Genomic DNA, 12,836 nt, shown 5'->3' on the forward strand with positions numbered 1-12,836 from the left:
GTCGAAAGTGGTCCGAAGGTCTTTTGCAGCACGGTTACTCCTTCTTGACGGCTACTGACGACCGCTGCCCTGACTGCCGCCCTGCTTTGGCCCATTCCTTTGATGATGTATGGTAAGGCGAGACGATAGACGGGCCTCTGTTGGTGGAAGAAGACATCCTTAGTTAAGTATTTTCGTGGGTCGCGCCCACAATTTTGTTCTTTGTTTGATTTCCTTAGGTTTCTTAGATTTATTTTTTGCAAAAAGATAAAGCTGAGGGTAAGTGCATTTGGGCTGCGTAAACTGAGTTTTACTCCCTTGAAGTTTGTTAACAGTCCGGAGACATCTCGAGATGCCTGGTCTGACTAAGTTTGGAAGAATTTGTTGTCTTGGTTGTAATAGGGATTCCCGGCTTGAGGACTCTTGTCCGATTCCTTCGGTTGGAACTCCCACATACGAGCTCTATTCAAAACATGGTATCGGCCCCATTGCCTTTAACGAGACATGGACTCGATACACGAAGAAAGATGGTGTTCTCAAATGGCCAGAAAACGGTAGCATCGATCCTGATGTGCTAGATAATTTAGAAGCAGTTTTGTTCAAAAGAAAATCCCGGCCGGCAATGTTTGACTCTTTCCGTCTTTGGCGTAAGGAAGACAAACAGAAATAAATTAAACAAGCAAAACGAGATAGGAAAGCACAGGGTATGACAATTATACAGGCTGCCCAACAGTTCAAAAATGATGAAATTGATAATGCGACAGAAATTTCAGAAAGACAACATCGTATGGCGATAGATAAATGCTATCCGGTGTTGCCCGTTTCTCCTTCTGATAATAAGAAAGATATAGAAGAAGATCCCCTAATGTCTTATTTATTAAGGTTGCCTCCGCCCTATGCGCAAAATGCCAATGTAGCTCAGCTGTTACAGCCTGCTCAGCTGCCAGTAGTACCTCCGCCGGTTCCGGCTCCTCAGCATTTGCCTCCTCCAGTATTACCGCCCTTGCCGGTTTTACCATTAGTCTCAACTTCTTTGCCTTCATCTCCTGATCTCAGATCTCCTTTGCCTTCTGCTCCTCCTGCGATTACCAGTTCTTCTCCTGTCAGTTCTCCTAATACTTTGTCTCCAGTTCTAATATCTAATTCACCGTCTGTGCGTAAGCGTCTCACAGACTCTGTCACTAGTATTCTATCTCCTTTCTTTGGAGCTTTTAATGTGTCTCCGGCTTTTGCTCGAAGACAATCTCGTAGTCAGTTCCCAGATTTTGAGGAACGAGAGAAGCTAGACTCTTGCACGGAGATGGATCAAGAAGGGTCCACAATATAGTGTGCTTGATATTATGCCTACCTTTTTGCAATGGAATGCGCCTACGCAAAGATATGTTTTCAATGTAATGTGCGACATTCTCATTAAAGAATGGGAAGATGTGAGCTCGAGTCCGATCTCACAAGATCTGTTAAATGTTCAGGCAGATTTTGAAAAAGGACTTATTGTAGGTTCTAAAGTTGAGGAAGCTGTAAGGACACTTATCTCTTATAGATCCTTATTGTTTTCTCAGATTTTTCTTGATTCCGATCCGTCGCTTAAACTGACGTCGAAAAATTACCCTATGAGAGAGGTTCCTCCAGTTTGGAAGGAGGCAGTTGCGGCTGTAGGCGCTAATGCACCTATTCCTGCTCATTTCCAACGTATATGGGTACATGTCCCTTGGAAGAGATCTGAAGTTTTGGCTCTTAAGCAGACTCTACCAGATCCTCGTAAGAACCCTGCAGGCTATTATAAAGAATTATCGCAGACAATTGATGCTTGCATTATGAACCTAGCAGACATCGATATGTTGATGGGTAATGTAGTCCCACAGACAATATGGGCTACGATTCGTAGAGAGGATCACGCACAGGAACTAGGAGCTACCTGGGATGTTATAACTAATACAGATAGAGACCAAGTGGGTGGCGCAAAGCCTGACGCTCTGATCTCAGAACTTCCTGGTAGAATTATTACATTAATGAAAACTATGATGCCTGCACTGAGAGTTAATTGGGATAAACTAGCAGCATGCAAACAAAAGAAAGATGAAAGTGTCTCTGACTTCTTTACTCGTTTCGAGGAGACATTTATCGACCACAGTGGTCAAGACATGGCTACCGAGGGTGGACAGCGATTACTCGTGGACAAATTTGTATTCAATCTGCTTCCCGAGCTGTCACACAAATTAAAGGATTCAGAAAGTTCATGGGCTGTTTCTTCTTCTGCTCAGATATTGGCTACTGCACAATATTATGAGAATAGTGACAAGGAAGAAAAAGAAAAGCAAGAGAAAAAGACAAAAGAATTAAAAACGAAGGTTTTGTTGCAACAAGCCTATCCGCCACGTTATGCTCAGCCTCAAATTCAGCAGCCTCCGCAGTTTCAGAGGTTGTATCAAAAACCTAAACCATACAATCCGCGACCTTTGTTAGGTCCTAATCAATGTGCCTATTGTAGAGAGGAAGGTCATTTTAAGAATAGTTGTCCGGTTTTATTGCAGCGCAATGGAGCGTTATCTGCTCCACGAGGTCGTGCTGGCCTCCAGTCAGCAAACCGAGGTAGAGGTCGAGGTATGTTGACTCAAGAACAGCGTGCCCTCCCTTCTCCCAATTCCGCGAACTACTTTGATCTGCAAAATGTAAGGTCTACACAGTATTACAATGAAGACCATTATGTTGAAGGCGAGAATGAGAGTCTTCATACTAACGAGGACAGCCATGGACAGAGTAAGGGAGTTGTGCCAATCCCAGTAGATCAAAATGGTCCTTATGTTAACGTCACTACAATGGGTGTTTCAGAGCCATTTCTTCTGGATACTGGAGCAATGAGAAGTTCTATCATTCATTCTAAACTCCCTGGGGCACCTTTGTCTGGCTTAACGAATGTTTCTGTAGGATTCTCTGGCGCCCCTGTTCGCAATCCAGTTTCTTGCCCTTTGCCTATTTCAGTTGGTCCCTATGATTTGGAAGCTCCACTTCTGTTAACGAATGGTTGCGGTGAGAATCTGTTGGGTCTAGACCTATTGAAAAGAATGCATGCTACAATATATTGTTCTCCTTCAGGCGTACATCTTACTCTAGGACAGAAGTTGATCTCTCCAATGTATTTGTCCAAAGATCAGTTTCCTCCTGAATTACTTTCTCTTCCAGCAGCACTTTGGGCCACGGGTCCGAACGATGTGGGTTGTCTTGAGATTCCGCCTTATGTTGTCACTCTCAAGCCCAATGTTGAATTACCACGCATCCCACAGTATAGAATTTCTGCTGAAGGTGAGAAAGCGCTTTTGGAAATCATTCATGACTTAATTCGGAAGGGTGTGGTTGAAGAAACAAGAGGTAACACATGCAATAGTCCTATTCTTCCTGTTCTTAAACGTACTGATCCTTCTCAGCCTCCTGTGTACCGTTTTGTAATTGATTTGCGAGAAGTAAACAAAATTGTGATTCCACAATTTCCTGTTGTTCCAGATATCACTGCTTTGTTGACAATGATACCTTCCACAGCGACTTGGTTTTCTGTTATCGATCTAAAGAATGCCTTCTTTAGTATTCCCACTGCAGAAGAGAGTAGGGACATTTTGGGTTTTTCTCTTGGAGGCCGAAGCTTCCGGTTTAAGCGCGCACCCCAAGGTTATTGTGAAAGTCCCTCCATTTACAGCCAAGCTTTAAAATGTCATCTTGATACTTTTCACTTGCCGTTTGGTGCTGCTCTTATTCAATATATGGATGACTTGTTAGTCGCCGCTGATTCAGAAGATATCTGCAAAGATGTCGCTTTGTTGCGCCACTTGTTTAAACTGAATCACAATGTTTCACCTTCCAAACTACAATATGTTTGTCGAGAGGTTACCTACTTGGGTCATCTCCTCTCAAAGGAGGGACGACGTTTGACACCAGAACGAATACAGGCGATTGCGCGAATGTCTGTACCATCCACACAAAGGGAAGTACGTGCCTTTCTGGGTATCACTTCTTATTGTAGACCATGGATCCCTAACTTCTCTCTGATCGCCAAACCTTTGTTGGCACTCACTTTAAAAGATACGCCTCAGCCCCTTCCTTGGACTGATGAGTGCCAAAAGAGTTTCACTGACTTACGTACCGCTCTGTGTTCTGCTCCTGTACTAGGAACTCTAGATTACACTAAGCCTTTTACGCTCTATGTTCACGAGAGAGAAGGTTGTGCATTGGCAGTTTTGGCACAACAATTTGGAGACAAACAGCGGCCATGTGCCTATTTTTCGGCTACGTTGGATCCCGTAGCTAAGGCATTGCCTAGTTGTCTCAAAGCGACAGCAGCAGCAGCAATTTCTATCCGACAGTCTGCTGGAATGGTGTTGGATAAAACTCTCATTGTCATGGTGCCACATGCAGTGGATACTTTGCTAAACAGAACAAAAACACAGCATCTTACGAGTGCACGTTTAACTGGTTACGAGCTGACGTTTTTGGCTAGTCACATACACATTAAACGATGTAATACCCTGAATCCAGCTACTTTGTTGCCCCTTCCAAATGAGGAGAGTGTTGAAGATCAACATGATTGTTTCTTCCGTACTGAGGAAGAGACAAAAGGAAGAATTGACCTAAGAGACACACCGCTAGAGAGTTCGGATGGGACTCTATGGGTAGATGGTTCTTGTTTTAAGATGCCTAATGGAGATACGGTTTCAGCCTATGCTGCAACTACCTTACACACGATTGTGGAAACTGCACGTATTAGACACAATTCAGCGCAAGCAGCAGAATTGATAGCACTAACGAGAGCTTGTGTATTATCGAAAGGGAAGAGAGTGAACGTGTACACTGACAGCCAATACGCTTTTGGTGTAGCGTTCAATTTTGGGCGCCTCTGGAAGGAGAGGGGTTTCCTCACTTCACATGGCACCAAAATACAGCATGGTCAATTAGTGACTGATCTCCTTGAGTCACTTGCTTTACCCACCCAAATAGCGATAGTGAAGTGTAGTGCACACAAGAAGATTACGGATGATGTTGGTCGAGGAAATGCATTTGCAGACGAAATAGCGAAGAAAACAGCGAGAGATTCAAAGAGTCGAATGTTTGTGGCAGGTCCTGCGAATTGGGTCAGAGAGAGAGGAATGTGTGAGAATATAGTGGAAAGCGTGAAAACGATTCAGAAAGAGGCTTCAGAAAGGGAGTTGAGCAAGTGGAAAGAAAGTGCGGGAATGTTAGATGAGATGGGTTGTTGGTTGGAATTATCTGAACATCAACGTTGGCTGTTACCAGATGCCTATGTTCTCCCAGTGGTTACTATGGCTCATGGTCCAGCCCACTTAAGTGCAAAAGGCATTTGCAAACTTCTGGCACCAGTGTGGCAGAATGAGAATATCCCAAAATGTGCAAACAATGTAGTAAAGCACTGTATTGTTTGTTTAATGTACAACCCAGGAAAGGGAACCCCAACTCCAGCAGGTCTCTTTGCTCCTCCAACATATCCATTTGAGGTGTTGCAAATCGATTACATTCATATGGAGTGATGCAACAACCTCAAATATGTTCTGGTGGTAATATGCGCCTTTTCACGATGGATAGAAGCATACCCTCTAAAGGATAATACAGCCCTATCCACAGCTAAAATCCTACTAAAAGAGTTCTTCCCCAGGTTTGGTTTGCCGCGCATTGTCTGGAGTGACAATGGGAGCGAATTTGTTGGCCAAGTCATGCAGAAAGTTTGTGCAGGTCTTGGTATCAAGCAAAAGTTCCATGCGGCAAATCATCCACAATCAGCGGGTTTAGTAGAGTGTTACAATGGAACTTTAAAGTTGAAGTTAGCAAAGGTTCAAGCAAGTACAGGACTCAATTGGCCTGATGCTTTGCCGTTAGCTCTGATATCCACCAGAACTGCAGTACACTCTCGTTTGGGACTTAGCCCTTACGAAGTGGTATTTGGCCGTCTGGCCAACGTATGGGGAATACCTCGCCCTAAGAAATTCTTAGACTTGCCATATCCAATGTTGATTGATTATCTGCATGACCTTACGACTAAATTGCGTGTTCTTCATCAACAGGTTCAGAGTGCTCTGCCGGAAGCCTCCACAGACCCAGGTCATTCCATCCGACCAGGTGACAGGGTGTCTGTGAAGAATTTTCAGAGGTCCAGCAATTTACAACCCAGGTGGCGGGAGCCTCGAATGGTCTTGTTGACTACAAGGACAGCAGTTAAAGTCGAAGGAAAGAAAAATTGGATTCACGGTGTGCATTGCAAGAAAGTGCCTTTGCCTTTTGATCAGTGGGTTCGTAGAGGGGTTGGTGACTTGAAAGCGAAGAGACTCCACGATTCGTGCCTTTTAGTGATGCACACCTGAATGGGACACTGTCTGAGAAAGAGGACGACGACATTTTACAGGAAGCAATTCCATCGCATCGTAGCTTGGATACGACTGAACCACAAACATTGTTCCAAAATCAGAGTGTTCCGGGGAAGGAACACTACAATCTAAGGCCCAGACCAAAGAACATTTAAGACTTTCTTCTCCCTTGTGTAGTATTCTGTTTCGGTTGCAGGGTCACGGTAGGAGTCTAGGTCACGACCTGAGTAGTGACAATAGGTCTGCAGGATTTTCAGTGTCATAGGACGGTAGAGCATCGTGACTTCAGTGATTGAGGAAAATTGCCGTGAGCATCCATTAGTAAGATGGAAACTACACTAAGTAATAAAGAAAGAAGAGATGAAATGAAGAAAACATCCTGTAAAATAATGTACAGTCGTTTTAGTATAACTTTATGTGTTTTTATATCATTATGTATTGTTTTGGCAATTATTGGGTGGATAATTTATGCTTTGCAGCCAACAAATACCTCACCTTCTTCCTCTTTGCCTTCCTCTACTATTTCTCCACACCTCTTTTATACTCTCCCTTCACATGAACTCGTCAGAAGAACTGAGTATTATAACAATTCCTTTATCCAGCTATTACATCAGCACCAATTAGTGGTTAATACAACTGATTGTTGGGTGTGTGGTCTTATGCCACATACCACAGAGAAAGGAATGCCATATCTCGTCCTTCCTTTCTCTTATGAAGGTTCTGCTTGGGCTTACTTCGTCATCTTCTCTAATGCTTATCAAAGCAAATTCAGACGACCTATTAATTCACAAATTAATTATCCGGATTTTAGTCACAGTTCCTTGATTAAGGGTATGGTAGTTATGGCTAAAATCATGGAAAACAGCAAAATCTCTGTCGACGAAAGAAAAGCATACACCAATTGGAACGTCACCCAATATATGTCGAGTCTCAATAGTAAGGTTGGAAAAGGAAAGTCCTCGCCAATCTTGACTATACCGCATCAGGGTAACTTCTGCTTACAGATCAATGATCGCCCTTCTGACACTACACAAAGGAATAACTGCTCCTACACGTACGTTCATTCCTCTCAGAACTCGCCTCCTCTAGTGCCTTCTCAAGGCACCTATTTCATCTGCTATGATAGAGCTTATACTTGGTTACCAACGGGTTTCTCTGGTACTTGTTATATAGCTTTTCTTCTTCCCCCTACTTACACTGCTTCCGCAAATCATCACCGAACCCGATATGGTAGAGGGATTATTGATTCAAAGGACACAGCAGGACAAGAAGGAGGAGATTTCCTTAAAGGTTTTCTTCCCTTCTGGGGTCCCATGGCTAACAGCAGAAATATAAGGCAATTGGTCCGTGTCGTAGAGACTACAATAGACATCACTGTAGGAGCCTTAAGTAACATCACGGCAGAACTACAGGCAGATCGTCTTATGACCTTGCAAAATCGAGTTGCCTTAGACTTTGTTCTTGCCGATCGTGGTGGAGTGTGCAAATTGATCGGGTCAAGTTGCTGTATTTTCATACCTAATGACGCTCCGACAGTATACCAAGCTATCTCCAAGTTGCACATAATCTCTGAGTCTATTAATCAGGACGAAGGAGATTGGTCTTTAACGGAATGGTTTTGGGGACTACCGTCCAAATGGGGTTGGAAAGCATTGACGTTCCTTGGTATAATCCTGACCATTACATTTTCCTGTTGCCTTTGTATGCACTGTGGTCCCGCTATCTGTGATCTTTGTGCTACTATGTGCATCCCAAAACCCAAGCCACAAGTTACAGAAAACATAAGAATGATGTTACAGCAACAGCTCGATGACCTCATGGCTATTGACGTGGACTCAGATTAACATGAGTCTATCTTGCCTGAGTTCTGGCAAAAGGAGGGTCTGAGGAACTTCGATTTTCGATCACGATCGAATCAACCCGCCATTTTGTGGCCCGCCGCCATTTTGTGTTGCCATCACTCAGGCAGCACGGCGAACAAAGTCTATTCTGCTTTTTCTGTAGCCTGGTGTCGAAATACGCCCTCGGCCTCTATTTGCAAAGCTGGTGTTAGAACTAGCCGAGTACACTAATCCCGGTTTTTCTAATCCGCGTCTCAACTATCTGTTGGCTCACACTATTCTTTCCTGACCTTATCTGATCGACTGGCCTTCACTGTCTCCTGCTAGTATTCTCTCGTTTCACGACTGTCCTCCAATACACACAAACGTATCTCGCCACCTGCAAGTTCTGAATCTGTAATGTATTAGCCTGAGGGTGGGGTGACAAACACAGTTGGAGGAGAGGTCTCTTCGAGTCATCCGATATTTCTGTTTTCAAACCTTTTCTATTGGTTCCGCCTTGTTTTCCAACTTTCCTTATTGGCTCTTTCTTATATGCTCTGGGAGTTTATTTCGTTAATAATTGTATTATTGTATAGTATTTAACCTGATGCGCCACAGAGTGAAGTGGCAGTCTCCTGAGAACCTACTTTGTGTACTTCTAGGATAACTGTACTAGCTGCAGCTAAATACATCCAATCTTCTAATGCCGACAGAGTGTCCCGTGTCTCTGTGTAGCGAAGCAGGTGAACTCCGGAGACTTTGGGCGTACCCTGCGCCGCCAGGCCCAAAAGGTTCTGGTTCTTCAATACCCTTCACCTTTCCGTTCCTTAACAATCCATGTAACACTCGGCATCCATTTCTTACCTGTTTTCGAAATCCCCACCATCACACCACATAGAAAACAACACACTACTCTTAACCATCCTATGAACCAAGTTACATTTCTCCCCAACAGGAGGCAGGGTTAAGATAGTCAGTCCTCGAGATAACATTAACATAACGTGTATTTGTAAAGCGCACGTTCACCCCAATGAGGTCTTTTGGCGCTGAATAACAGATGTTTATTGTTACCCAACTCAATGGTACTCATTTTATCGACCTCAGATGGATGAAAGGCTGAGTGGACCCGTCGGGATTTGAACCTGTGAACATGAGGTCGAACACAGGCCCCTGCAGTGGACACATTAGTCCACTGAGCCACCAGACCCGGCTATTGGACAAGGCATGTGTGTTTAGTGTATGCAATTGTCTCACAGAGCATGAATAACACACTCTAAACACGATGTGTTAAGCAAATCTGGATTTAACAAGCGAGGATGATGTAACAAAAGGTTATTGTGCACAAAAAGCAGTATAATAAATGGGCATTATGTTACAAACTTGCATGGTCCACAAACAGGCAGGATGTCCCCAACAGGTACGATGACACAAACACATATGATGACACAAATGGGTGCAATTGACACAAACGGGTATGACTGACAGGAACTGGTACGATGACAAACGGGCACGATGAGACAAACGGGCATGATGTCATAAACGAGCATGATGTCACAAACAATGGCACAGACAGACAATAAAAACAGACCCAATGTGACAAACTGGCTCAATGTCTCAAACTGGCCCAATGTCTCAAGAGTTAGCACTTACAAATACCTTATTTGTCACATACATGTTGCTAGAATAAACCAACCCCTTCAATCAATTGCCTTGACCGTCCTTGAAATTCCAGGGTGAGTCTATAATAAAATTCCTTGATTTAATTACTTTCGAACAATGGGAAATTGAACACTCATTATTATAATACTCCTTCCCATAGGCGGCCTCTCCTCCTCCACAGTCCTGATGAAGACCCGCTTGTGACACTCCACCAAGCGCCCATAGGGCTGAAACGTCGACGATCTATTTTGGCACAGATTGCAGGACATAGTCGCTATCAACTATATAATTTGTTTAACGTACTTGTCACTGCTTCTTAAATTGGCCCTCAAAAACAAACCACATCCCCCCACTACCACCTCACTGCACTGTGTATCTATATCACCACTGAGCACTACTATCTCACCATTGTGTATCACTGTATGAATTTTGAAGTGCAAAAATTCTGCAATGTATTTTTGTTGTATGTAATTTGGTTCGCATAACGAATGCTATCAATTCTGATACATAAATTAATGAAAAAACCTTTCTTCTGTGTTCTTGTTCCTTCCCCCATTTGCTTAAGAAATGTTCTGGCTTTCAGAAATGTATCATATGTTATGCTGAAGTAACTACGGCTAACCGCAATATGCATTGTTTCTACCCAAGGGAACCATTGTTCTTTATATATCAAATACCCAGGTTCCTAGGGACACAGGGTCACCCCATTTTGTTAATATACAATGTCTCAAGAGGGCACTATGTCACAAGCAGACGCAATGTCACGTACGGCGCGCAATGTCACAAACAGACAATAGAGCCACTCACAATGTCATAAACAGACACAATGTCAACAAGCATTTTCAATGCAATAGGTCTCGCATTATTAAAGTTTGACCTGTTGGCATTGCTAATAATAATGCAACACCAATAGCAGCTCAAAGATTCAGTAATGTGAGACCTATTGCATTGCAATTGTTTTCTTTTTTTTTTTATATAGCACAAACTTGAGTGAAAGGTGTGTATTTATGTTGCATTGAGTACAGTGTAATTATGTGTTGTGTTATTATGTGGCTTAGAGTGGTATTGTGTGGAGTGTATTTATCTTGCATTAAGTAGAGAGTAATTGTGTGACGTGCAATTATGTAGTACTGAGTGGTATGTGGAGTGTATTTAGGTTGTATTTAATACGGTGTAATCATGTGATGTGTAAACACACAACCACACCCAACCACACAACCACACCCAACCCCACAACCACACACACAACCACACACACAACCACACATACCCACACACACAACACACACACACACACCTACCCACAAACACAACACACACACATACCCACAACCACAAACAACCACACCTACACACACAACCACACACACAGCCACCACAACCACACACACATAATCACAACCACACACAACCATGCACACACACAACCACGCACACACAGCCACGTGCACACAACCACACACACCGACACACACGCACACACACACACACACACACCCCCAACCACACAAACACACACACAACCACACACACAACCACAAACACAACACACACACAGCCACCCACACAACCACACACACACACAACCACACACAACTGAAGAGAATCGGGTAACGGAAAGAGAAAGAACTCTATCCAAAATCACACGTTTTCAGTCCAGTCAGAAAGTATGACTTAGCCCCAACGAGTCCTTGTTTTGTAGCAAAGCAGAAAAAGTCAATTATTTCAGTAAGCCTGACGCGACATTAGAAAAAGAAAAGTATAGTGCAATTATTAGGCACGCATTGTTTACCTTGTAACCGGGTAAATATTTGCTGCACATTTTCATTTACTTTGCCTTGTAACCGCTATTTTACCTTGTAACCACGTACAGATTAGCCACGCATTCCTCCCAATTAAACAACAAACTGTATTGCAGCCGCAAAGCCACAAGTAAAGTGATCGCAAAACTGAAAGCAAAGCCACAAGTAAAGCGATCGCGAAACCAAAAGCAATCGCTTTTGGAAGCAGAGACAGCCGCCAATGGTGCGCTTGCGTGCGCCACAGACAGCCATATGCTTTCAATTATCGCGCCCGTGTCTGGGCACGATAATTGAAACCAGATAGGCTTTAGTGCGCGTAACAAACACCAATAGGCCGTGGGCGGAGCGATGCGCCCGCCTTTGGCCTATTGCGTACTCGGTCTAAAAAATACAGCCACTAAAAGCCCAATAATAGAAGAAAAAAACAAAAAAAAACACGCACAAGCATGTACGATTCCAGGGTCCATTTCTGAACCCCGGACAAAAGGACTCTCGCTGCGCGAGCACTGCTTTGCAGTGCAACGCTAGGCGCGAGACCTAAAAATGGACACAACTTTACAAAATGACACAAAGTCACAATCGGGGACAACTTAGCCAGCAGCTATGCCCCAACAAAGCAATCATGGCGTAATGAAAAGGTAGGACATAAATCAAGGCAATCGGAAGTTGAGTTGATTAAACTTAGTCTGCGAGTGGCGTGCAATGAAAAATGAAGAACTGATATTGTCACAAGCAAATACGAGATACTAAAAGTGATGAGCTGCTGAGAGTTACCAGCTCAACAAATGCTTCACCAGTAAGTGTGTATCCAAAGTTTAATATTAGGGTGCGTGCGGGCAGAAAAGCATGTTCATCTAAAAGAAGCACAACAACTTCAGAAAACAACATAATTCGACGTCTGACTGGTAAATTATAAAATTACTCTCAAATAATTGCAGAGGAAGCACACAAACACTAATCAGTATGCTAAGAGGTAACTTCTCACCAAGTCCATTATTGTGCTGTTGTGCTCTACTAAGGATTGTTGTAATTAGTAAGTTGCAATCTGCAAATGAGTGACACGTTATTTACACTTTAATATACACAGAAGGCAGCTCCTGGGTGCAGCGTTGCGCTCTCTGTGTAGAGCAGTCGACTCAATGCTGAGCAAAGGAATCCGCTCCTTGAAATATCTGAAAGATGGCCTCCCCGAGGACAGGACTGCAGCATAC

General features: G+C 43.5%; 1 protein-coding gene across 1 annotated transcript in view; it reads right to left on the bottom strand.

Annotated features, from left to right (window-relative positions):
- The window catches only part of VPS35 (VPS35 retromer complex component), a 364,228-nt gene that overhangs the window by 81,817 nt on the left and 269,575 nt on the right, over window positions 1-12,836 (bottom strand). The window lies entirely within an intron of this gene.

This window comes from Triturus cristatus, chromosome 12, assembly GCF_964204655.1.
Source record: "Triturus cristatus chromosome 12, aTriCri1.1, whole genome shotgun sequence".
In the NCBI taxonomy this organism is placed as follows: Eukaryota; Metazoa; Chordata; class Amphibia; order Caudata; family Salamandridae; genus Triturus; species Triturus cristatus.